Source organism: Lagopus leucura, unplaced genomic scaffold (assembly GCF_019238085.1).
Source record: "Lagopus leucura isolate 7727_CA_CO unplaced genomic scaffold, USGS_WTPT01 Super-Scaffold_100056, whole genome shotgun sequence".
NCBI classification, from domain to species: Eukaryota; Metazoa; Chordata; class Aves; order Galliformes; family Phasianidae; genus Lagopus; species Lagopus leucura.
Genome location: NW_024962302.1, coordinates 491,413 through 513,916, shown reverse-complemented (window position 1 = coordinate 513,916; position 22,504 = coordinate 491,413). Strand labels below are relative to the sequence as shown.

Below are 22,504 nucleotides of genomic sequence, written 5' to 3'. Positions count from 1 at the left end.
TGGACAACCTCCAATTACACCACAGCTGTTTTGTCAACGGAAGAGGAATAAATCAGAGAAGCCTTATTTCTTTTGGAAAGCTGAGCAATCAGCTTCATCCATCATCTTCCATCAGCAAGAACTTTTCTAAATAGGAGCAGAATAGGAGTCAATAAAATATGCTTAAATACCACCCAGGCCTTTCCTTGCTGTGCTTTTAATTTGGTAAATAGATGCCTTCCGTTGGGCAGCACCCTGGAGCCTTTGCTGTGACGTAGATTAAGTGCTCTGTGAGCACTGTGTTGCTGAATTGATCTCAGAGGTATAGCTAACCGTAATGGCCTTGAAACACTGCCTTAAATCTCCCTGCTGCTTAATTCCAAACATTAAGGGGGGCACGTGGGGGCAAGGAAACTCTGAAGTGAAAATATAACTCTTTTTATGGTTTTATTTAAACTATACAAACAAGGGATGCGTGTCTTAGAGGCAAGAAGCAAAAGTGTAATAATTTTTTTTAAAAATCTGATAGAATATATTGTTAATTAAATTAAGTTCAGCCCCAAAAGACACGTTCTGTCTCTTTGATGAGGCTTAATTAAGAATAATATAACAAACACCACCTTGAAATCACCATGTATGAATTAAGCAGCGCGGGGAGGAGAAGAGGCTCTGGTAAAGGAGTTCTTACATCGCTGTGAGGATGTGCCATTCTGGTCACCTTTTATTGCTTTTTTAAGTAACAAATCCTATGTGGCAAATACTTTGGTTTTTGTTATGTTGAAACTGTTTGCCCACAGAACAAAAGAAAGCAGCACAAGGGATGCAACAGAGACCCCATGTCCAGAAGCTCTCAAGTGTTGCTTTCGGTGTAGAAGAGCTCAGCATCACCTTCAAACCAACCAACCCTAAACACCATTGGATCGTGTCAGGTATAAGCAATGCTTGGAGCAAATCAGCCATGAGTCTGGCCAAAACCAACCTAAATTCGAGATATTCAACCTAGCAAGTCCTGTGATTGCTGTGATGATAAAAGCTGTGAAGATTTTGGTCCACTGAACCGCAGAACTGTTTGTGTTTTGTCAGGTTGGGCAGAAGTTGCTGGGAGCAGTGATTTGAGCAGCACTGCACTCCTGCAGCTCCCAGGACAGCAAACAGCTCTGAGCTCACTGAGATCACAATGGGAAACATCAGAGCTGGGCAGGACAACACAGAGAGGCCCAGAAATTAACATGCAAAGCAATACAGACAAAAATTCACTTTAACCACCGTCAGCCAAAACATGACAGCATCCAGAGCCTCTCAAATAAAATGATTCCTTTGAATAAAGAAATGATGGGGGAGACAGAATGGTAAAAAAAAATAAAAAATAAAAAATGAATGCATTTCTCTTCCAGCATGAATTCAGCAAGCACGAATAAAAGGAAGATGCTGACAGCTGAGAGCTTATCTTCCAATAGATGCATGTGATTGTTTCCAATGTGATTTTGCACTTCAGGAGAAACAGAGGACATCATGCAAAGAAGTCAGCAATGGTGAATGCACATAATGAGTCAGTCAGGGATTTTTGCATAGAATTCAGGGATTTAGACAGATGTCCTGCCAATTTTTAGCAACAACTCATTCAGAGGCCGGCATGGCAAAGCTGCCAGCCATGCACTATTTTTGGTATCTTCCTTCCTGCCATTTAAATGACCTTTACCATTTTTTATAATTCTTGCCTGCAAGCCACGTCTGGTTTAATACTGAATAATTAATCACAGCATGTAGATTCTTCACAAAAGCTCTTTGGGTGCTCAGTGCATCTCAGGAGGGAGCATAAAACAAGTGCAGGTTTCCCTGAAGACCACAAGGGCTCGTCCTAATGCAAGGGAACGACTTGTACAGAGGAGGACAGAGTGCAGAGTGATGGAAGCACTGTGATGGAAGCCCGTTATCTCTGCCACTTATTAAACAATGATCGTTGCACAAGCAAGAAGCAAGTTTTGGATTTGGTTGCAAAGCCTGGGTGTGAAAGCAGACAGAGCTGCTATTCTCTCCTGATATCAACAGCGTAGCTATGATCTATTCCTATGGTAGATAAGGTTTCTTTGCAAAATTATAGCCTCATTGTCACAGGAGGGGACAATTCATTGTGGTGTTTGCTATCAGCCAACAGGACAACACCCCCCAGCAGAGCTCATACACTCCTATATGAGAGCAAAGGGCACCAGACAGAATGCCAGAGAGACCACATGGGGGAACAGCAGCACTATCAACACACAGATTTATCTGAGCCATTTCTACAGCTGAGTAGCATAACCCACCACACAGTAAGCATTCTTACTATCACGCTGCAGCTGCTTATGGCCCTGTCAAGCAATGAGATAAGGATATCTTTCTAGAATTGCAGAACCAAAATGCAGAAGCGTCTTTGAAAAACACACAACTGCTTCTTTGTGTTGCTGGCAGATTTCATACATAAATTAACTGATGTTATGGATGCTTCAAGAAAAACTTCTTTTTATTCCCCACGTGCTTTGCTATTATGCTTAGTAATGCATTACACAAAGCATATGCATTGTCAAGCACCATGGGGAAAAGTAATAAAAGTATCAGTAGGGAAGTAGCAAAATGAGGGGAAAAAAAAAATTGTTCAGCAGTCTTTAATGAGGTCCTTCTGGTCTCCAGCCAAACCTCTAAGAGTAAGGCAGCAAGATTCCAATTAATCGTAAATGAATAAATAAATCCACAAATACAAAGCTTGATCAAAACTCAGTTTTTCAAGGCAACAACACACTGTTCCTAATATAGAAGGGGAACCTTATTAACAAATCCTGTCCTCGTTTTTATTACTTTTCAATTTGAACTCCAGATTTTTAATCAGTCTGAAGCACCTTGTTTGGAACAGAGGCAGTTACTCTCACCTTCATCCTTAACACCTGGCTCAATGAGTGTTGAACATTCCTCCTCACATCTCTGCTCCAAGGACAGCATTTACACCTGAGCACAACTTCCTTCCATCCGGCAACAGCATCTTCTATGGAGTGAGAGGAGTGCATTTTGAAGACATGAGGAACAAAAAAGGAATAACCCCATCTCCTGGCTGAGTGAGCTGCTGTGGCTTTATAACCTCACCCACAGAACTACTGAGCAGGCACTGACTGCTTTCAGCTGAGGCTATAAAAACTGTTCCAAAAGATCAGGTCTAAAGAAAAAAATAAATGTAAGATGCACCTCTGCCCCTTCAGACACTGAGCTCAGTGACTGTGAAATACACATGTGCGTGTGGGAGAATTTCTTTTGAAAATGCTGATTTGTTGAGGCGGCTGCAATTGCTGGGTCAGGAATGGGCTTTGCTTTCCTCTCCTCTGTTAGACTATTCCAGTTGAACCCATTTTATGTTACACAACCATACAACCAGTGAAACAGGAATTGAACAAGAGGAAAAGAAAAAAAAAAAAAAAGAATTATTCCAGGCAAGGAGAAGGGAAAATAAATTTGACTTCTATACACTGCAAGTCAATGTCCCAAGGCCTGAGCTCACCTTGCAGCGACAGCACAGGGCTCATTTTGCCATCATCTCAGACTGAACACTGCAGACCCTGTCGCTCCATCAATGCTGGGCAGCCCAGGCTGAGCACCAGGGGTCAGATACAGCCACCAGGTAGTTCTTGTGCTTAACACAGGATTCACTGCTTCGTAGACAACACAAACAGTCCTAGGAAAACGCATAGCCTTCATTGGCAATTCAGGCTCAGCATCCACACGTGCAGTGGGATGACAGATTTCCTCCCCACATGCACTCAAAGTTCTTTCCCTCCCGCAACACCTCCTCTCCTGCTGCTCCACACAGCCTTCCTCTGCCTTCTGTTTGTCCTTCCACTCCATAAAACTGTGTTATTCCCCCTCCTTGCTGTCCCCTGGAAAGCAATCACAGTACTTTTATCTCTTTTAAAAAGCAATATATATATATATTTATTATTATCTCTTCCTCTGTAGTGATTTAAGGAGGAAAAGCTAACTGTATTTGTTATTAAGAAGAGTTGGAAGGCCTGGCCTGATTTGTTTTCTAAAAGTCATATTTTATGGCAACTGTATTATCACTGTGAAACATCACCTCCTGCTGAGGACACACAGGTCATAAAGCCCTCAAAGTGCCAGGATAAGAGCTGAGAGCCATTGAGTGGGGATGAGAGAAAGGATGAGAGCATGAGAGTGAAAAGCATGTAAGAATTACTGCCTCTGATATTCATTAGTCCAAAATTGAGAAAAGGAAAAGCATTTTTCAAACCTTCAGAAATACTTCCATCACCCTCTGATTATCAGGAATGAAATAATCCACTCACTTGTGACAATGCAGCCTGAGGCAGGTACAGGCTGTGATAGCAACTGTTCCCCTTAGGACAGTGCAGTCGGGGAGCAAACTGCACATATTGAGGAGTGCTGTACCCAAACCCTACAGCTGCCTTTGAGTGCACTGACAGAGGCCCTGAAAAGCAACGTGATAAATGGGAGAGCTGACAGCAGGATGGTTTGCTGGAGTCTCCTCCTCACATGCTCCTTTTTGGGGATACCTATCAGTATCCTCCCACAACCACAGCCTACAGAGACCTTCTGTAGCAGAATGGTGCAACCCGATGATTGCAGCCCTCCCACCCCATTAAACAGTGAGATGTGCTGCAGCCACCTGACTGCCAGCTCCCAACCCAAGTCCTCCATCAGCTTCTGAACAGGGCAAGGACTGTCAGGTACCGTTTTGCACTAAAGAAAATAACTGTATTTTGGGAAAGCCAAACGCTTCCCAAAGCTGTTCCGACTAATGGCCCTGTAATTCACTATAACCTCCAAGTTTATCATTTCGTTCTGTTTGCATGTTTCCAAACGACACGAGAACTGTGTTGTTTGCACTTTTAATCTCGTAACAACTCTCTGGCAGCCGTATGCATGCCATGGGGGAGGCTTCCTAATTTATGTAAAGTATTACAGAAAAATGATCTATATGACAGTTAGGAATAAAAATACTAAATGCAAGTCATTACTCACTGAAGATAATTTGAGAGCATTTTGTCAGGGGACACATTAGATTACAGAGGATAAAGAGTAGGAATAGGTATTCACACATTTATTCATATTTGCATAATCAACTGAAGGAGATAGCGGATGTTCTCTTGGGCCCAACTAGCACACAATGAATTGAACAACAGTTTGCAAACTTTCTATTATTTTTCATGCTATCACCATAGTTGTTTTTTTTTTTTCCCCTGCAGGTTTTGCAAAGAGATGCAGCTCTTAGCCCAGAACTAAGTATGGCCCCTCGATTCAGGTTCTGCTTCCAACTAATAAATGATATGGTGTAAGCTGGCTTACATAAGAAAGATAAAGTGCTACTTTGAACATCATCAGTGTTCCTAGGTGAGCATTCCTGCCACATCTGAGAGCATCAGATGCAGCTTCAGTAGGTCTGACACTTTGCTTTATCCAGAATAGCCACTGTCCACCTCCCAGAAGGAGCACAGACAGCCCCAGCCAGGATGACATCCCCAGAGCTAATGATAAGTCCAGCCAACAGATGGGAGATTAAAGCAATTGTTCAAATCCAGCTTTGAGCGACCGGCTTTTGTGCATCACTTAAGATTTTAAGTGATAATTTTATTGCGATGAACCTGCACATCAATTAGTTCAAGAGGAAGCAATAGCTGCATTATTTCAGGCATGAAAAGTCCAGGCAGATCTGGACTAAATTCCCCAGAATGGGCATTAGGAGAACGTTGTTATGGAGTTGGATTACACAGCCACAACCCACGGCCAAACATCAGGGATGCACAAAGCCACAAGCTGGGGAGCACCAACCACTGTCCCAAACACAGCTGGGTTACAAAGGCAGGTTGGAATTGTAGGTAAAGTTTTGTTCCCTCGTAGGAAACAGTTGTGTTTGAGTTCTTAAATTCCTTAAAACTAAACTGAAAATTAAAGGAGAAAATGTTTGCAAGACAGTTTCCTGATAAGGAAAATTTTCAAACTCTGATGAACTTCATTTGAAACTGATTCTCTACAGCAGATGTTTCCAAGAACCTTCTTGCATTTTCCAGACTGGCAGAACCATGATTTATGGAACACCGGATGGAATGACAAATGTAATTCAAAGCAAAGAAGCAGAAGTATCTCAGAAGCTGCTTCTCGTGCTGTCATTTGAGTTCAGAGGTTTGGAGCTGTTTTCATAACAGAGAGTATGTTAACAACATAACATGCTTTATTATTTTTTTCCCCTTAAATGCAACATCCTGAACAGCAAGAAACAAGCATCAAGATGTCAGTCAAATTACTTTGCTTCATACTCTAGCAACTGTTTAATTTTAAGCACACAGCATCCACATGAAATTTCCCAAACAATTGCATCAAGAAGGTTTCATATATTTTAAAAGACGACAGCAGCGTTGGTTAAATGTTGTATGAAAGATTCATTGCAAATTAAAAATTAAGAAGTACTCAACAGATCCAAGAAGAGTTCAAAACCATCTGTTACCATAAATTACCTTTTTTTTTTTTTTTTCCTTTATCTTAACATTGCCATATGCCATGTTATAGGAACCCCTCAAAGCTATGTTTAGCATTGGACACCCAGTGCTCTCAGTACAGTTGCCCTCAGTACAAGAAAGACATTGAGATTTTGGAAAGGGTCCAGAGGAGGGCAACTAAGATGATCAGGGGGCTGGAGCACCTCCCCTATGAGGACAGGCTGAGGGAGTTGGGCTTGTTCAGCCTGGAGAAGAGAAGGCTGCGGGGTGACCTCATTGCAGCCTATCAGTACCTGAAGGGAACCTACACCCAGGAGGGGAGTAAACTGTTCAAAAGGGCTGACAACAGCAGGACTAGGGGAAATGGATCCAAGTTGAAGGAGGGAAGATTTAGGTTGGATGTTGGGGGGAAGTTCTTTACAAGGAGAGTGGTTAGGCCCTGGAACGGGCTGCCCAGGGAGGTTGTGGATGCCGCGTCCTTGGACGTGTTTAAGGCCAGGTTGGACGGGGTCCTGGGCAACCTGATCTGAATGTGGATGTTTGGTGGCCCTGCTAGGCAGGGGGGTTGGAACTACATGATCCTTGGGGTCCCTTCCAACCCGGGTGATTCTGTGTGATTCTGTGCTGGTACTGAGCTCTCAGTGCAGCACAACACACAACTTGGCTTCGTAAAGAGGCCCAGGCCAGACTCATGGGTTCTAACATGATTTTGCATAACGCACCACATCCATTCCACCACCACATGGTTACTGTGCTTACTACTGCTCCAAAAATCGGAGCAAAGAAAGAACTGTCTCCCTTTAAAACACTGTTTTATCACTGTATAGGACACCATCACTGCAGTACAGAGCTGGCAATCTGAACTTGCATTACTTTCCTCCAGCTCTCCTCCTTGGAACGTGATGAAGTACGCATGACTGCTAATGTGCTCTGTTATGACATGAGCTGAGAAAATAATTTCCATTAATCTGAAGTGATTAAAGTTCATTTGCTCCTGTCTGCAACGCACCAGAGAAGAATGTATAATGCACCCAAAGTTGCTGTAACATCCTTTAACACTCTTGTGCTTAGTTTGCTTTGTTTTAATGGTACTATCAAGTTCATCTACACCCACACGCTGACTTCCAACGCAACTGAAATGTAAATGATGATGGTTCTGCTCTCTGGAGGAGCACAGACCAGCACCTATGATACATGGGCTGCCAGAAGCTCCCAGCTGGGATAGCACCACACAGTGCCAGGATAGGAGCAGGCACAGCACTGCATGGGATTCCCTGGGAACGCAGGCAGCATTCCATAAGGATGGGACACATCCACCAGGCAGAAATCCAACCAACACAGCACAACCCAGGAAGCTCAGAAAACCCCTCAGAAAACTTCTTCCTTTACATCCACCTTGCTGAGACCCAGGAAACCTTGTAAAGCCCAAACCACCACATGGCTGGTAAGACTGGGTGCCCTGGGGTTCACTTACAGGTATGAACAGAAACCAACGCCAGGTCTGCACAGAGATCTCTATCAGCTGCATGGAAACCTGTCTTCATGGAAGTCATCCTCTAGCAGCTGCCTGAACCTCTTCAGGGAACAGGAGTGGTTGGAGGATTAAATTTACACGTTCCCATCATACCGAGGGCGCTACTAAACACACAGGTTTCAGTTAGGTGATGTTTATGCTCATCACAAGACCTCACAAGCACTAAATACAGAATTTAAGAAAAAGCAAAACAGATCCAGTGAGGGCAAAGAGGAGTTAGAGACCTAAGTCTGCACTTCTAGACATTTACACAACATCCATATTAGACATCTATACCCATTTGTCTGGTCAATGTGATGGATGATTTGATTGACTGGTCAATGTGATGCATGTTTTATATTCCCTGTTCTGTTTCTACTCCAGAGAACACTGAAATAGGCCCCCACAGAGCAGCTCCAACAGAACAAACACCAAACTGCTCTGCTAGATGTCTGACTGCAATGGAATAGACATGGAATAGAATGGGCTCACTGCACTGCACGACAGGCAGCTGCAGACATGAGCAAATAACATCATTTCTTTGCAACGGAAAGAAGTCAGTTTTCCTAAAAACTACAGTTGAATAGGAGGAAAAACTCTTGACATGGAGATCAATGAGACTTTGGAGGGGGCTTTCTTGGGAGAAATGGTGCAAACATCACCTGAGACTTCTATAAGCAGTCACAGTTCAATCCTGGAAATTGTTCTGTAGGGAACAGCTCTGCACTGACAGAGGGGATTAAGGTGACCCACAGTCACACCTCCATCTGCTTTTCCTTCTCAAAATCACACGACACACACATAAGTTGTACCCATATGAATTCCTAGTATTAAAAAATCCCACTATAATTTTAAAAAGCATATTTCCAATGCAGTTGAATCTACCTTACAACAGCTCCACCAAGTGCATTTTTTCAGCCCCCTAACACAATTTCAATATCATTTTTGCATGTTAGAATCCTACTTCCGCATGAAAAGAGAGCAGAAAAAAAAAAAAACCATCCCAAAAATGTTAAAAATAAATTATTAAAATGGTTTGCAGATAATGCTGGTGCCTCGGTGCCAGGTAACTGCACACAGCAGATTCGATGCTGTAAACCCTTTTATGAGACTTCAGTACTTAGAAATGAAATTGTAAATGGGAAAGTGCAGATCGCTTTGATTTAGAAAATTGCTGCCATTAACCAGTTTACAAAGCATCTACTGTTTCAGCATCATTATCCCCAATGTGTCAAACTAAGTGGTTTCACAATATTTAAAGCACTCCCAACTTCCTCATAAATATCATTTATATTCCACGTCTGCTATTCAGTGAACTGAGACACATCATTTACATTCCTCTGTAGTTACATAGCATGATTACCTGAACAGATACAGCCTTACCTGACATAAATAATGAGAAAACAAAAGGCCATGGCTGTTCAAAAGGTTTAATAACTCAGGTAGCATTAAGGCTTGTAATGCACTCTGCGTTTGGAAGCATTAAAATGTACAGTGTACAGAAAAAGTAGAAATGCTCAAACCTTTGGGTCACTGCACGCTTTCCTACTTGTAGTTGTGTACATGTGGATATTCCATATACCTCAATGCATGGCCAATGTTATGCAGTGGGTATTTTCCACTTTTATAAAAGGTCTGGTCAAGTTTGTTGAAGGACAACTGAACATTTCCATTACTTAATTGTAGTACAGCTGAACGTTGCTATCAAACTGAATATCAGGAGATGATTCTGTTCATCAAACCACTGCAACTTTGCTCGTATGGATATGCACACATCCTGGAATTGTAGATTTGAGTGTATTTACATTTGTCCTTCAACACTTCCATCACTGATTTCAGTTTCAAGGTCCCTTCCAAGCCAAACCAATCTAAGACTCAATGAAATTCAGCAGATTGTGGCCACATGCAAAACCTTTCCCCGTTCTTTGGCATCTGAATGTACACGGCCCAAGGTCAGGTTTTCAATCAATATACTGATAAAGTGTATCAAAACCAGCAGGTTATTGCACTGCATACACAGCATACAGCAGCACAACTCCCAGGTACCCAAGGTTAAACCATTGAGAAATTCACGATGAGAAAAGCATGGACAACTGGCATAGAAAGGAAGGGCAGAAACAGGCAGAAAATGCTAACAAATTGACAGGTTCCTGCATACAGACACTCAACTTCTCAATGCAGACAAATGAACACAGCAAAACGTATGCTCTAAGTGTACATTTATTGCTATGGAAATGGCTGTTTGCCAAGAAAATCCTGACACAGGTAAGACAAACTCCTCTAGAACTTATTAAGGAATCCACAAGCATCAAATAAAGATAGATGATTGGTTCTCCAGGTGGTTTTACAGGCCATTTTTTCCATGAATTACACTGCTGACCTGATAATTCATTTTCACATGGAGACAAAGGGAAAGGAAAAAGGAAAAGCATAGAACAGGAGAGACACGGCTCAAAGGTAAAGCAATTAGGGAAAGCAGAGAAGCGTAATGGTATCAATAGAAACATTTGGGTTAGAAGGAACCTTAAACAACACTGAGTTCTATCACCCTTCCCACCAACAGGGCCAGCCTTACGTGGTAAGGTTGCTCAAAGCCCCAGCCAAGCCATTAATTGAGCACTTCCAGTGGGGAATGGGACATCCCTGGGCAGCCTGTCCCATGTCTTCCCATGAAATATTTATATATCATCACCCAAGCGACACTGCTAACCCTATCAGCATCCAGCTCCTTCTTCCCTTCCGTTTCTCTCTATTCAGTTTGACTTTGCCAGAAGCAAAATCAACCCGGTAAGCAGCTGCAGAAAAACAAGGAAATTTATCTCATTTTATTTCTTTGGAAGAAGACATCAAAAAGAAATCCAGCAGCGTTAAACGTTTGAGGGGAGAAACACATCTTTCTGCAAAGATGTGCATCTTCTATCATTTGGCAGAACTGCAGCCATTCAAGACCTATGATTCTGCAGAGAAACTCAATTGTGATGATGTCCCAAGGCAGTTTCAATTTACAATTAAACCCCTCTGCATTGTAACAGTTTGTTTCACTGCATCACTGATGCAAATTGCTGTGCGTTGCTTAGTTTAGAGGGCGAGTTCTTCCTGCTCCTGCCCATCTGCATGTGTTTTTCTCACCCTGCCACCTCCTGCCCCAAGGGGCTTCACAGAAATTCTTCTCTGTACAGCAACAGCTTAGGAATAGCTTTGTTCTAAACCCAGTGCTATAAAGACATTTATGAAATCAATGAAGATTCTTACATTCATCCAGCAACAGCATAGAAACTGTAACCTCTGTTCAAGTGTAGCACAGTGCTCTACTTTGAAGCATTCACAGCACACATCTTTCCATCCTCTGAATGCATCTGCGTGTGACAATAGTGCAGTCTATGAGACGGAAATTGTGGGACTTGAATTCAATGGCCACTTCTATGTATTGCTTCATAGAGCCTGGGCTGAAAAGAAAGCAATCAGCACGAAGCATCAGCAGGCAAGTTTTATCCTTGGGTCAAGGAAAACCTTCTATTCTATGTTCTGTGAAAGATGTGGAAACTTTTTTTCCAACTTGCAGACATCAGATTATACAAACATCAGATTTTTTTTCATGGCTGTAATCAACATCCTAAGAAAACCTTGGCTTCCAATGAGCGGTCTTGAATGACATGGGTCAGCCTTAAAGTATAGTATATACTTTATATAGTATATAAATATAGTATATATTATTATATATATACTAAAAAGTATATATTAGTATATATACTTTTTATAGTATAAAGCCAAAAACATCTGATAGCATTTATTAAAAAATAATCAGTGATGTATTCATTGATCCCATCACCTCTCACTTTCCCTTGCTCAAAACCCAGCTGGAATAGGGAAAACCCACCCTACTTCTGAATAATAATATCACAGCACTTAAAGTAAAGATATACAGAAGAAAGCAAAGGAGGACCTAGATATTCTAAATCCCACTTTTTAATCATTGCTGTGTTAGCCAATAGAGGTCAGCACTTTGGGTAGCGTAAGCCCATGCAACTCCACCAGTTTTAGCAGAACAGTGAGAAATTACAGATGCTGAGAATCTCACTCATTAACTATTTGATCTTGAACACCTTTCTGAAGGTCGTGTTTTAATAGCTCCCTGTCTGCCTATCATTCACCTTTTGGTAAATACAAAAAACTACTAAAGTTCAATCCAAAGAATAAAATGAAACATCAAAAATGACTGAAGTTCCCTCCATGCATCCCCTCCTTCAACACTGACCACACTGCAAATAGATTATTTCCATCAAGAATAGATTACAGTCATCCCAGCATGACTTTGGCCACTCCTTATTGATCCACCCCTCCTTACTGATCCACCCCAGCCGTGCCACACAACCAGAGCTTCATCAAAAGCCAAACACAACCAGCAATGCTATATGTATTCATCAGCAAATTCCTTTGCACAGACTCTGCACTTTTTTTTCCCCTTTTTTGATCCTCCAATATTAAAGGTGCTCTGTGCTTCACAGACATTAAGTCAAGGGCTTTGTTCCTAGGCTTCTAACAAACACGTACTGGGAGTGTTCTATCACAGCGCATCGCGTACAAGAATGAGATCTTCATGCTTCAACAGTGTGCTGGTGGGTTTTGTTTTGTCTCCCCTCTGTTTGTTTTTAATATCACTCTCAATTAACTGAGCTCAAAAATCTAAACTTGGACTGACATTGACGGACTTCAGAAACGTTGCCAATGAAGCCACTGTTTCATGCACCTTCCCTCAGAAGATCACTTGATTTAAACACAAGTTTAATTATAATTTAAGTAAATAATAATTTGGGAGATCTACAAGCATTCCTTTTCGCCTAATTTGTACATGCTGAAGAAAACAGAGGTAGACACAGAGGCAAAGATTCAAGAGTAGCTGCTCCCTTCCCTATTGCCAGAGCCAGCTCCAGCATTGATCGTCACTTGAGCAATTGATTGATACCACAGACAAAATGAAAGGCACATGGGCTGAGTATTGGGGATCTGAGGGCTTCCATCTTTTGCTCTTTACAGCTCACAATGTACCACTATTTAGAACAGCAAGATTTAGAGAAAGAAAAGAACAGCTTCAAGGAAAATGCAACTGCAGAAAACAGCACTTCCAAGTGAAGGAACAACACATACCAACCCATGTTCTGCTCCCTTGGGCTTAAAGCTTTATGTGATGACATTGCACAATGCTTCTGCAATAATTTTTAAACCCACTTATCACTTCATCCCCATTTTGTAGAATAAGACAAAAGAAAAGAGAAAGCTCAAGCATCAGCACACTGAACAAGTCATGGTTCACACCAAGTTCAATTTCAGGTGCTTTTATATTGGGGCCTGCAGCATGATCACTGTATGGTAATCACAACTCCAATGATCCCTTCTCCCAGCATATTCCACATCTTCAAAACACAGATCACATAGAACTCACCTGGGCCTTTTCCTTCATGCCACACCAAGCTTGAAAAACAATTTCAGATTAGAGCTTAATGGAATTACACTGCTTTAGTTACTGTTGAAGCAATAAATGCAGTAATCCTAGGCTGCTCCCAGGCAGTGCCGTGCAGGTCCCAGGCTGCCATCTGCTATAAGAGCCTTGGGGGGGCTCCTTCCAAACAAAATCAAGTTCCCAAAGTTGCATCTAGATGGATTCAGTGACTGCAAATCTACCGTGGGTTGCAATTGCATTTTCTTTTCTCCTTACAGCTCCAAAATGAGTATTCCGTTACACAGTCATCTTCTGCTTTCAGTGTTTTTGACTCAAACTAACACTTATTGCATTGATACCTAAAAAACAGCTCCAGAGTTCTAATGTTCCTATTCAGGAAGGCAAGCTGTTCCTAAAACAGGATTCCTGAAAGCTGTTTGTGGAGGCATGGAAGCAGAACTTCGTGTCCTGCTAACCAGAACAGACAAGCAATGCACTATAGGAAAGGTACAGTTAGTTTTCTCTGATCCTACAGCACTGCTTCAAATAGCGTAGATAATTATTATTATATATTCTAAATAACTCTTCATGCAGAAGTTCTTAGCTGCCATCCTAGCAACCACCTGAACATCACTGACCAGGGAGAACCCCACTTACAGAAGCTTTAAACATCGAGCATGCCCTCAGTAATGGAGATTTTACAGTGCTTTTGGAAATAAGTTGAGCTTGTTGAATGGTCTGAGCATAACACTCCACACACAGCTCAGCGTGGCTGCTGCTAAGCAGACAGAACTGCTTGAAAAAGATTGCCAACATTTGCCAGATTTTCAGTTTCCTAAACATTTAGCACTGTTAAGTCTCCTGAGAATCTGACCACGTGCATCTTTCAGGACAGTTTCCAAGAGCTTTACTTTGAATAAAGAAAAGTGGAAGCCAATATCACGTACGCTCGTATGAAGCTATAAAATAAAATAAATGCAGTCACTGCCAACATCTCCAAAACATTTTAACAAAAACATGCATTTAAGCAAACCCTTCGGCAGCACTGCTTGGCTCCCACTTCCTACCATGCTGCTCTCAGAGGGAGATTTGTCACTGAGCTGAGTGATGGCTCACGCCGGGCAGATTTACCTCGTTCAGATTAATCGAGTCACAGAACAGCAAAACTTCTGCCTGAGGTCTTTGTCAAATCTACAGAAGCAGATCCAAATCGCAGCGCAACGTTTTAATCAAGTGACATATGGCTCCTTCTACCTCTATATTTCAAAGCTACGCCGTGAAGTACCCTTCTTGCAAAGAGTTCTTTTTTAAGAACTCTCTAAAAATATCACGTGTGTGTCACTAAAAAGAGAAAAAACTGAGCTGTGGGAGGAAAAAAAACAACAATTTTTTTTTAGCAGAGCAGAAAATGAAGCATTGCTCTGGTTGCTCTCACATTTGCACCTTGAAGTCTTAACACAGCAGTGGTTCTGTGCTGGTGGAAGAACCACACCGGACAGGCAAAGCTGGGAGGCAGTTTGGAAAAAGCTCTTGAAGATCACAGCCACAGAACAGCCCCTTCACTTTAACCTGATGGGTTCAACCTAATCTTTCTATTTCATGGGTGTTTAACCATTCCATACCCTCTCCCCATCAGGGGCAGCTGCTTACATCCCTTGGTCTCAGCACACAGCAGTGCAGGTGGAGTCGGAGCTCATGAAGTGCTGCAGAACTCGATCTCAGTGCTGAAGCAGCTCTATGGCCACCTTCAATGACAGGATTACTACAGACATTAGAAGCAACAGTCAGGAGCATCTCTGCCCAGTCAGTACAAGAAGTGTTCCCATCTCTGGATAAAAAATACCACAGTAGGGAAAATGTCCTGAGAGCAAAACTCCTACATTGACTAAAGCAAAAACTGCAGCTTGGCTGGGACAAGGAGCAACCCCCAAAGCTGCACTGCCAAATACAGCCACTCCTTGTCACTCAACTGTGTTAAGAAGGAAAGACTGTCAGAGCCCAGACAGGGGCTCAGATATTTCTTAACCTGCCATTTAAAACTCTTTTGTCACACATCAGCATTTCTGCTTTCAAGGAAGTGCACTGCTCTGAAAATACATTTTTAAAAAGACAGCTCTGAATGGCACAGCTGTCAGCAGAGCTGTGTGTTCACAGTGCCATCCACACCTCCTTACAGCATCGCAGGCAGAGCTGTGATGGGTGCCTCAGCACCTCGGGGTGCCAGCAGACAGGGAGGGCGAGCTGCTAAATGCAACGCAGTCATGGGATCGTGGGGATCTCCCACACGTGTCTCCAAAAAAGGTTTTGGCACTCATTGTTTAACAGCAGTGACTGACGTGACCTCGGTAAACAATCTGCTTCTAATTAACAGTTATGCTTAAAAGAGCAACTCCCCTGTCAAATCAGGACATAAGGTTAAGTGCACTGATGGAGCAGACTGGTACCAGGCTGTCACACCCTCTGATGTGCCATCATGGTGTATGTGTACACTGGGTAGCAACCAATTATTCCCAACTTCAGAAAACGTGCCAAAAGCCCTTTCTAATCACATATTTCAATAGCTCCTATCCTGAATTCCTATGAAGTATCCCACATCCAATTCCACACGATGATTCCGAGCTCTGTGAAGGGATTCAGAGGTCGTATGGATGCTGAATGAAACAATCCCTCATCATCAGACAACGCTCACCAGTACACATCGTATTAGAGTTGTCTGATCAAGCAAAGAACATCCTGTGGACAGACAGTAAATGCCTGCACAGTCAACAGGAGAAGTTCCTGCCATCCCCAAGTGACAGCAAATGCTGGGGGCAGGCAAAGCACAGCAACGTATTTGACAGTTGGCATCGTGGTTAAGCAGCTTGAATATTTTTCCAAGCCTTTGAGAGAAGGTTGCAGAGTTGAGGTCATGGTTTATAAAATTCATTGACAGCAGTAATTTGTCTAAAAAAAAAATAAAAAAATCACCCAACTTAATTCACATGCAATTAAATCATTATTTAAATGGCAAACAGCAGAACGGCGCTTTCAGCAAATGCTTCTGTAATTTACTGCTGGGACCAAACATTCATCCTTCCACTTTCCTGGTGCTCATCAGGATGACCCATAGCCACGTACCAGATGCAGGATCTGGATCTCAAACCCCAAAAAGCCCTCGCAGAGCTGTTCTCCTGCTAGGAGGAGGCAGTGCCACAGCCTCCAACCATTCATCTGCTCAGAACAAGTTCTGAACTTTAAGGTGAAAAGGAATGAGGCCAGAATCTGTGCTGTTACACTGTGCAAAGTCAGCACCTATCCCCAGAGAGCGGGGATGTCATTGGAGGGGGAGAGAAAATAAAACTGTGTCCTGAAAGAGGGTCAAAGCAGCAGATATAGTGCTGCAATTGGCTGCTTCCCTAAACACACATCCCCTTAGCAAGGCAGGGTTGAACTTTTAATAGCTGTTCCACTGCTTCCCATGCAACACTCAGCTGATAACTCACGCTCTCAGAACTCAGACCCAGTCAGCCCTCCCAGTGCTCCCATCATGGGCTGCACTGCATACAGATTCCCCATCACTTCTGATAAGAGCCCCTTTTCTCCAAAACACTCACAGAGGTCCTCCCTCATTCAATCTGATGCAGCCAATTTATGGGGCTGGAGTTTTGCTCTTCTCACAAGGAGGACCTAAAGGGCAAAGAAATACAGTGCTGGACTTTCTCAGAAACCACCTTCAATGAATCGAACATATTTCAGTGGCTTCCAGAGCATCCTGCTGCAAATGATCCTAATAACTTCCTTTTGTTCACAACTGAGTGCATTACCCCAGCATGATCCCAGGCCCAGCACTGCAAGACTAATTGGTTTTTTACCATGTATATAATAGAAAAGCTTATAATGTTCTCAGTCATAACTTTAGGAGGATTAAAATGAAGAAAGTAAATAGGGCTGAGAAGTCACGTGATGCAGATGTAATTTAGGAGAGGCTATTTTTATACTTCAATGCAATTTAACATATCAAACTAAAACAGTCCCTTTGGGATGGACCACAACACTCCAACTTCCAACAGCTTCCCAAGTCTGAAGGATAACACACTGTAGCTCTGCTGCATGCTGCTATTTTATCATTTTTAAAGTCATTCAAATTCAGGTTTCGATCTATTTTATGTTCCTTGGCACAGATTAAGTTATTGCAAAATTAATGTCAATTGCCTGCGTAACAGCAGATTTTTTTTTTTTTCTTTGGACCCACAAACGTAATTAACCAACCACCGAAAAGAAGGGAAAATGAAGAGAGGGCCTTTGCTGCTGACAGACACTGCCCTACATTTTTAACACAGGGAGAAGAAGGTGCTGTCAAACATGCAAATCATTTCCAAGCAAACAGCTTCCCCAGGGGCCGCATTTACAACAGCTAAACCAGGAATGGGGAGCGCAGCTACTTTTGTTTTCATGTTAGCAGGAAACAAGGCAGCATCAAAGCAGATCTCCGGTGAGGCTGCAGCACACAAAGTCAACACACTGGCAATTCTTGCTGCCAATCAAAGGATTTTCTCTGGATTTCACAAGCTTTGTAAGCCAGACCTCCTCATGAGTAGATCAGCACTCCTCCCTTGAGAAAGGCTAACCAATAAACATCTTTTGTTTTGATGTGAGAAAGGCATAGAGAACCAAGACAAGGACAGATATCACATACTAACAAAGCACAAAAGCATATTTTTTTATTTAAAAAGTTGCTCAGCTGACCATTTGTCCTCCTTCTGTATTACAGCAATTAGAAACATCCTGCTTCACTTGTAAGAAATTGTCTACAGCGACAGCAAACAGGGCAGCCAGGAGACATGACTTCAGATCCCATAAAGGTGCAGATATCACACAAGAAACATCAGTACAGAACAACTGGCTGCTACCAGGACACAACCCTTGCAACCAAGGGTTAACAAAGGTGTGCTCTAAGCTACCCTCACCTTCCAGAACAACAGAATAAGATTCTGTACTCTGAGCCTTATGAGTTACTAATAGGACTCCAGGCAATGCCCTTCCCCACAGCATCACCAGAGCAAACATCACATCACCTTTCTGATTGCCACAGAGGTGAAGGTGGCCCACAGCACCTGGTCTGGAACAACAACAGTCTCCTGTCCATTCATTAAATGGAGAAAGAGTAGAGTTAAGTAGTTCATGCACTGCTTTGGATCCGCAGCAATGAGTGCAGTCTATGAGTTACAGGAGAAAGCCCACAGGGAAGGAGAGCTGAGCCCTCCTTTTGGTTTGGAAAGTCACATAGTTAAAGAAAACCACACATTCTGCAGGTTCTTCTTGTGGTTTAAATGCAGCAAGGCATGTAAGAGATTTAAGGCTACAAAATACCTGACCAAGACAGCTAATAAACAGCCCCAAACTTATCATGTACTGTCCTTTCTAGAACACATTGGGCACAAAGCTTATGCAGTTGTCTGAAAATGACCCTATTTGAGACCAAAACCTATGGAGAGAAGACAATTGCTGCCAGTCACAGCACTGGGCAGCATACAGGAACCCACCCCATTGCCAGCATCTTCCTATCATACCCATGTCCACACAGCCACCATCTGCATCACTCGTAGCCCACTCCAAGTCAGCTCTAAAGCAGCTGCCCAAGGGATGGAGTGATTTCAAGAGTAAGATTTGAGGGAATTACTCACTTCCTTTCTCCCCTCAGACACTCAAATCATGTCCCTAAAGCTCATGGTGAGAAAAGTTAAGAGCCTGAAGAAGAGAAACCAGAGGCTCATTCTACAGAGCCACAGGAATCACACTGGTTAGAAATTGAAGCCATGCTTCAGGATTGTCCTTTGTAATACCTCTAAGTATCCATCCCAACAGATTGGAAGTCTTCAGCACTGTTTGCCTTCCATCTTGCTCTATTCACTTCAGCTTGTGGACTACAATACTCCCACTCACTGTATCAGATACATCACAGCACACAAGATGCATTTAGCCTTTAATCTAGCTCTTCCCTCAGCAGCAAGCCTACACAAACTCCCATGCCATTTAGAATTGCTCAGATATCTCCAACACTGGTGAAGTCCATTTGTGATGATAATACCATTAAACAGTTGTCAAGACAGATTTGAGAGAAGATGGCAGTTTAAGGTTCTAAAAAGTGTTTTTCAGCCCTTTACGAAAAACTGGGGAATCTGAGAGACAAAAATATTCTTTTGAAGTTTCTTTTAAAGATGCAGGCATCGAGATGTGACGTTCATATTTCTGATAAGCAATAATTCATTAGCTCTGAGCATTATTAAGAATGCCCCAAACTTCGTGTGAGCTGGCACAGGTTTGTGTCATTCTCTCTCCCAGCCAGACCAATACAAATAACTGATGGGGGTACCCATAGGTGAAAGGCAGCTATCTGTTTAGGTCATCTGTTCTGCTTGCCTTCAAGAGCTGAATTATTTCTTCTAAAACACTGTGTATTTTATCAGAGTGTCAAGGAGGCCTTGTCATTACATTTGGTGGCATAAAAAAGTAAACCAAGCTTGGCCATAGTGTCTCTGGAGCCAAGTTTAAGGCAAAAGAGGACAAAACACATGCTGGGTGTAATAAAGCAACTGCAGATAGATGGAAGTTGCATAGGCAGAGAGCCCAGAGCAGCTCTGCAATGTCAGAACACCTTCCTGAGTTCAGGGAATCCTACAAACCCTGCAGTGTTCCCTGCTGGCACTGGGGGCTGTGTTCAAACAGCTGGAGCAGGAGGGCACAGCTCAGCATCCTGCCTCCTGCACAGCACTATGGGAACCACTGCACAAGGATGGTAAGGAAACCACCCTGACCATGGCATGAAGGTCATTTCAGCATGTGGGAGCTCAATTCTTTCCAAGTTTCTGTAAAGCCTTTGCTCCAGATAACAATTATTTTTAGGCAGTAGTAACCTGATAGATATTTATAGATAACTCCTTTCAGGACGCAGCATAAAACAGTAATTATTCTCACCTGTCTTCTCATCACAGCCTGAATTCTATCTAGAACAGTGCCTGCACCTCATCACACATGGCCAAAGTGCAGCAAATACTCTGAACAAGATGCTGATACAGCATTAAAAAGAATAAGAGATCACCATATAACATAACCTCCTTATGATATCAATGGAAATTATTTTCCACAAAGCTCTCTGATAAAGGAGAAAAGCAGAAAGCAACATTCTGCATGAACAGTCAGATGTAAGGTCATCGTGACAGACTCAAATGAACCTGTTATGGATTCAGGCCACGCAACAAAGCCAAACTCATGCTATGAACCTAGAGGGAAGGATCAAAACTTGGGATGAAATAACACAGAATGACGTGCAGTAATTCAGAGTATTTCATCTTCTCCAGCTGTGCTGAGTGAGCTGGGATTCCAGAGGGGTGCTCAGCATCACAGGGCAAAGTTATATTCTAGTTCATACATAGAACTGGGCTATGTGAACATCTCCGATTTTTCCATACGGTAACACTCCACCATACAACATAAAGTAACAGTCCACCAAATATAAAATACAACCATTCTTGCTGATCCTGTTGATGCATATTCTGGAGTTGTTTGCGTCTTGGTAGCATACAGCTGAGTATGTGAATTCCATCTTTTATTTCTTTGTCAGCTGGATTTCTTCTGCAACTAATTAGGAGCTAGAGAACTCTGCCGATGGGAAAACCAGCAGCTATGGCAGCCTCTGCCTTCCCCAGAATTTGTCTTTTTGAAATATAACAAGGTCATTCTTACAAGATGCAAATAAATTGGGGGGGAAGGAGGAGGGACCCACATGCAGCGAGATGCCCCAGGTTATTAACTGCCATAAAATGACAGAAAGGAGGTGGCACCGTTCAAACCCCACACCTTTGCTCATTAGTCATTGCTGTGACACAGCTAACCCAACTGCTCTGTGTTTGGCCAAGTGCAACGCGTGCTAGGAGCAATTTCCAGGCTACCAGAAACTGTGGATTGTTATGTTCTCGTGTCTGCATTACAAGCACAGGTCTACAGGAACATGGTGGTGTTCTTCCCTGCTTCCCCCTTTCAGAACAGATAGGGATGTGCAGCGTTTCCTTCCACTATAAATAAGAGCCTGTTGATTTTACTTGACACTTGGTTCCATTTCCCACCAACGGCTGTCCATGGAATCAACTCCTGAGCCTCCTCTCTGAATGCCATGTGGAACACACTGCCACAAATGCTTCATGAGCCCCTTCCAATAACATAAATACACACAAGCTGGAATACAAGTCAGTGCTTGCTAGAATAACTTGCCCCCTCTGTTCCATTTCCATGCTTGAAATGGAGGCGAAGGCAAGTAGTTTACAGTGATCTACAGTTGGAGTAATGGTCCGAGGGAGAAGCCAAGTCAGAGAGCAGCCACATCACCCACACTTTGTGTGCTTCATCAATCCCATAGCTTCCCAGTTCACCCAGAGGTGCAACAAAAGGCATTTCCTTTATCAACCTAAAGATATGTTGGCCATTCTTTGGAATAATTCTTTCATACTCTTTGGAAAGTTAGGAGAGGTCCAACAAGCATACAGCTTGCCCAAACTGTTGGAGAATCAGATCTGTTTCTTTTTTTATATCCTTACACTGCTAACAAATAAGGGAGATGCACATGGAAGGAGCTGAGACATGGAGAACTCATTGCACTTTTTCCTGAAGCTCAGGCAAGCCATAAAGGCTGGCAGGAAGCTCTGCACAACCCATTGAAGGTGGTCCAAAGTCTCCTGCGTCAGCTGGACCTGACACATTGAAAAGCCACATCAGAGCGGATCCAGATGCACTGATTTTAGGTTACAAGGCAGAAATCTGCTAAGAGAAGGCTAAATGGGATTCCTGTGTAAATGCTAATTTCTCTTTGCAACTAAGCAGATTGTGTATTCTCACAGCAGCATCTCAGTTACTGCTTCAAGCACAGAAAGTAGACGCTGAATTAGGGACAGCAGCTACTGACTGTAAACTCAGGATTGCTCACTGTAGCAGACACACAAATTTAACTTAACAAGCAGCCTATAAGGAGGAGTATTATAACCAAGAATCATGTCTGTCATTTGAAAAACCAACAAAGAAGATCAGAAGAAATACGACTGCGCTGTCTGC

The 22,504-nt window shown here is 42.7% G+C and overlaps 1 long non-coding RNA gene across 1 annotated transcript in view; it reads right to left on the bottom strand.

Annotated features, from left to right (window-relative positions):
- Positions 1-3,816: 3,816 nt before the first annotated feature.
- Positions 3,817-22,504, bottom strand: part of LOC122188178 — a 32,654-nt gene continuing 13,966 nt past the window's right edge. The window contains exons 2-3 of the long non-coding RNA XR_006181500.1: positions 11,239-11,432; positions 3,817-3,878 (exon numbers count right to left, since the gene is read on the bottom strand). This is a non-coding gene — a long non-coding RNA (uncharacterized LOC122188178). The remainder of the gene's footprint in view (positions 3,879-11,238; positions 11,433-22,504) is intronic.